Genomic DNA, 5,000 nt, shown 5'->3' with positions numbered 1-5,000 from the left:
ACTCAAGTTGACCCTTAACCTAACTCAAGTTGTCCCTTAACCTAACTCAAGTTGACCCTTAACCTAACTCAAGTTGTCCCTTAACCTAACTCAAGTTGTCCCTTAACCTAACTCAAGTTGTCCCTTAACCTAACTCAAGTTGTCCCTTAACCTAACTCAAGTTGTCCCTTAACCTAACTCAAGTTGTCCCTTAACCTAACTCAAGTTGTCCCTTACCCTAACTCAAGTTGTCCCTTAACCTAACTCAAGTTGTCCCTTAGCCTAACTCAAGTTGTCCCTTAACCTAACTCAAGTTGTCCCTTAACCTAACTCAATTTGTCCCTTAACCTAACTCAATTTGTCCCTTAACCTAACTCAATTTGTCCCTTAACCTAACTCAATTTGTCCCTTAACCTAACTCAATTTGTCCCTTAACCTAACCCACGTTGTCCCTTAACCTAACTCAATTTGTCCCTTAACCTAACTCACGTTGTCCCTTAACCTAACCCACGTTGTCCCTTAACCTAACCCACGTTGTCCCTTAACCTAACCCACGTTGTCCCTTAACCTAACCCACGTTGTCCCTTAACCTAACCCACGTTGTCCCTTAACCTAACCCACGTTGTCCCTTAACCTAACCCACGTTGTCCCTTAACCTAACCCACGTTGTCCCTTAACCTAACCCACGTTGTCCCTTAACCTAACCCACGTTGTCCCTTAACCTAACCCACGTTGTCCCTTAACCTAACCCACGTTGTCCCTTAACCTAACCCACGTTGTCCCTTAACCTAACCCACGTTGTCCCTTAACCTAACCCACGTTGTCCCTTAACCTAACCCACGTTGTCCCTTAACCTAACCCACGTTGTCCCTTTGCCTAACATAGTTCACTGCTCGGAATCTCTGGTGTCGTTGTTATCCTCATGTAGATGTCTTGCGAGTGTTGCTTACTTTCCACATATTCCCGCTATCCACTGTCAATTGTACTGCAATAGGACTATATCGCCGCCCCCCCCCCCCTCTGTCCCCCTCTTTGTGTCTCTGTCCTCTCAAGCTGGTCGGTCTGGCGTTTGAGTGTTAAATGAGCCTCGCAGCTGTTCAGTTGCATTCAGATGTCGACGCCCTCAGTGTACGTCGTGGTATGGTCTGTGTCCATTGTCCGCTGATGTCGTACGCGTAACCCACACGCTGTACCGATCATCGGTCGTTACGTACAGAGTGAAGTAGTGTGATACGTGTGACCGTACGCTGGCTGTGCCCAACGGTGTCGAATCTCAATTTCCATATGTTGTGCTCGATGCTACTTGTCTTGTCTCCCAATAACAGCTAGGTTGCACTGTGGTACGCCGTAGAGGCGTGTGGGAGGAACGTACGAACGCATTGTATGTCACCCTGGGTCGCTGGGGGTGGTGGTGCGGTGAGTCAGGTCAGGTCAGGTCAGGTCAGGTCAGGTCAGCGTGAGCCGTCTGATGTAGTGACGCGTGTATTCCGACTTTGTCGTATTGCCTCACACAAAGTGCTACCCTGGTGGACCGCGTTCCATATCTGGGACATGCCGCAGATGCCGGTTGACAGTGGATCGCGGAAGGGACATCGCATACGTGCGCGGGCCACCTTCCACGTGTTCTCTTCTGCACATGTCGCAGTGTGTATGTGGTCTGATGTAGCGTGTCGTGACACATGACATCCTGGCATGCAAGAATTGTTGAATTCGCAAATGTAGGTGGACATCTACGTTTACTGCCCAAGATACGCAAATGAACTGGAAATCCGTTGTTGAGCGGTTGTTCACGCTGGAGGTGAATCTGTGATGGCGACGATCGGTACAGCTATTAACCGGTTGTTTCAGCGGTACCCGCCACATCCACACACGTGACTAGGTCCATGTGGGTATGAAGCGATACGCGGCGGTGGCTTGGTGGGACTGTTCCCGGCCGGTGAAGGGGGGCCGCCCGGCGTGTTGGCCGCGCGCTGCGTGGGCGCACGCGCAACAGGCGGCTGGTGGGGGGCGCCGAGTGGCAGGAGCGCCAGCCGACGGGCCCGGCAGGCGGTGCAGCTACGCTGCGGCGCACCCTGCACGCGGCGCCTGGCGGCCAAAGTTGGTTCAGCCGAGCCCGGTGCGAAGCGCGGTGGACATCTGCAGTGTGCTGGTCTGATTGAGGACTGTGTGCGTTGAGGATGCGCCGCCGCCTGGCACTCGGCGCCGCGACGCCGTCTGCTGCTCGGTCGCCCCAGCGGTTCTCGCAGGTGGTTTGTATCGCAGTTGTGCGGACGTGTTGGCGCGTGCGCTGTGCTGGGAGAGTTCGCTTCTGCACCCAAGTGGGGCTTTGCCCTTGTGTGGCGCTGGCGTTGGAGCTGCCGGTCACCATAGGTGGCGCGTGTTGTCTCCCGCCGGCAATGCCACGACAGCACGCTCCCGGGCCTCTGTCGGCAGCGGCAAGCTCAGTTGGGAGCAAGGGTGTTCGCACTAAAACCGTCTACTCGCCTAACTCCGGGCGATTGCGCCTCTCTCGAAACCGACCAAGTACCTAGGACGGCGCTGCGCGCCGCCGGGACCTGAGAGGGTTTCGAGGTGTATCGTGCAGGGGAGCTCGGCCTCCTCCTGTTTGCAGAATAATTGAGCGGACGCTTGCGTGTTCGCGCGGGCCCCCGGGACACACTCCCGGGCGGCCGGCTGCTCAGCTCTAGTTGACGCAGCTCCCTGGTTGATCCTGCCAGTAGTCATATGCTTGTCTCAAAGATTAAGCCATGCATGTCTCAGTACAAGCCGCATTAAGGTGAAACCGCGAATGGCTCATTAAATCAGTTATGGTTCCTTAGATCGTACCCACGTTACTTGGATAACTGTGGTAATTCTAGAGCTAATACATGCAAACAGAGTCCCGACCAGAGATGGAAGGGACGCTTTTATTAGATCAAAACCAATCGGATTGGCTTGTCTGGTCCGTTTGCCTTGGTGACTCTGAATAACTTTGGGCTGATCGCACGGTCCTCATACCGGCGACGCATCTTTCAAATGTCTGCCTTATCAACTGTCGATGGTAGGTTCTGCGCCTACCATGGTTGTAACGGGTAACGGGGAATCAGGGTTCGATTCCGGAGAGGGAGCCTGAGAAACGGCTACCACATCCAAGGAAGGCAGCAGGCGCGCAAATTACCCACTCCCGGCACGGGGAGGTAGTGACGAAAAATAACGATACGGGACTCATCCGAGGCCCCGTAATCGGAATGAGTACACTTTAAATCCTTTAACGAGTATCTATTGGAGGGCAAGTCTGGTGCCAGCAGCCGCGGTAATTCCAGCTCCAATAGCGTATATTAAAGTTGTTGCGGTTAAAAAGCTTGTAGTTGGATTTGTGTCCCACGCTGTTGGTTCACCGCCCGTCGGTGTTTAACTGGCATGTATCGTGGGACGTCCTGCCGGTGGGGCGAGCCGAAGGGGTGCTTTCGCGTCCCGAGGCGGACCCTGTTTAAATCCTACCAGGGTGCTCTTTGTTGAGTGTCTCGGTGGGCCGGCACGTTTACTTTGAACAAATTAGAGTGCTTAAAGCAGGCAAGCCCGCCTGAATACTGTGTGCATGGAATAATGGAATAGGACCTCGGTTCTATTTTGTTGGTTTTCGGAACCCGAGGTAATGATTAATAGGGACAGGCGGGGGCATTCGTATTGCGACGTTAGAGGTGAAATTCTTGGATCGTCGCAAGACGAACAGAAGCGAAAGCATTTGCCAAGTATGTTTTCATTAATCAAGAACGAAAGTTAGAGGTTCGAAGGCGATCAGATACCGCCCTAGTTCTAACCATAAACGATGCCAGCCAGCGATCCGCCGCAGTTCCTCCGATGACTCGGCGGGCAGCCTCCGGGAAACCAAAGCTTTTGGGTTCCGGGGGAAGTATGGTTGCAAAGCTGAAACTTAAAGGAATTGACGGAAGGGCACCACCAGGAGTGGAGCCTGCGGCTTAATTTGACTCAACACGGGAAACCTCACCAGGCCCGGACACCGGAAGGATTGACAGATTGATAGCTCTTTCTTGATTCGGTGGGTGGTGGTGCATGGCCGTTCTTAGTTGGTGGAGCGATTTGTCTGGTTAATTCCGATAACGAACGAGACTCTAGCCTGCTAACTAGTCGCGTGACATCCTTCGTGCTGTCAGCGATTACTTTTCTTCTTAGAGGGACAGGCGGCTTCTAGCCGCACGAGATTGAGCAATAACAGGTCTGTGATGCCCTTAGATGTTCTGGGCCGCACGCGCGCTACACTGAAGGAATCAGCGTGTCTTCCTAGGCCGAAAGGTCGGGGTAACCCGCTGAACCTCCTTCGTGCTAGGGATTGGGGCTTGCAATTGTTCCCCATGAACGAGGAATTCCCAGTAAGCGCGAGTCATAAGCTCGCGTTGATTACGTCCCTGCCCTTTGTACACACCGCCCGTCGCTACTACCGATTGAATGATTTAGTGAGGTCTTCGGACTAGTACGCGGCATCGACTCTGTCGTTGCCGATGCTACCGGAAAGATGACCAAACTTGATCATTTAGAGGAAGTAAAAGTCGTAACAAGGTTTCCGTAGGTGAACCTGCGGAAGGATCATTACCGACTAGACTGCATGTCTTTCGATGTGCGTGTCGTGTCGCGCAACACGCTACCTGTACGGCAGTGGCCGTGCGCCGCGTGCGGAACCACGCGTGCCTCTCAAAACTAGCGGAAGTGTTGTTGTTGTGTGGTACGAGCGCTGAAGCTCTGGAGCGGCTGGCCTGCGGTACCTGGCGCCTGGCGCCGGTTTTGAATGACGTTCGCCCGAGTGCCTGTCCGCTCCGGTGTGGAGCCGTACGACGCCCATCGGCTGTGAGGCCGTTGGACACAAAAAAATAGTGGAACAGGGGCCGTCAGACGCCTCAGTCCCGCAAATGCTACTGTCTTGAAAGAGACAGTGGGAGACTGAAAAGGAAAAGATCACCCAGGATGGTGGATCACTCGGCTCGTGGGTCGATGAAGAACGCAGCAAATTGCGCGTCGACATGTGA

General features: G+C 53.7%; 2 non-coding genes across 2 annotated transcripts in view; both read left to right on the top strand.

The window, feature by feature from the left end:
- Window positions 1–2,676: 2,676 nt before the first annotated feature.
- On the top strand, window positions 2,677–4,569 carry LOC126301152 (small subunit ribosomal RNA). The gene has a single exon (XR_007552937.1). It is a non-coding gene; the product is annotated as a small subunit ribosomal RNA (ribosomal RNA).
- A 361-nt stretch (window positions 4,570–4,930) lies between these two features.
- The window catches only part of LOC126301231 (5.8S ribosomal RNA), a 155-nt gene continuing 85 nt past the window's right edge, over window positions 4,931–5,000 (top strand). Inside the window, exon 1 of the ribosomal RNA XR_007552995.1 lies at window positions 4,931–5,000. This exon is cut by the window's right edge and continues 85 nt beyond it. This is a non-coding gene — a ribosomal RNA (5.8S ribosomal RNA).

The sequence above is a fragment of the Schistocerca gregaria genome, unplaced genomic scaffold (genome assembly GCF_023897955.1).
Source record: "Schistocerca gregaria isolate iqSchGreg1 unplaced genomic scaffold, iqSchGreg1.2 ptg000045l, whole genome shotgun sequence".
Taxonomy (NCBI): domain Eukaryota; kingdom Metazoa; phylum Arthropoda; class Insecta; order Orthoptera; family Acrididae; genus Schistocerca; species Schistocerca gregaria.
Note: the sequence above shows the minus strand (reverse complement) of the source record. Positions and strands in the feature narration are given on the sequence as shown.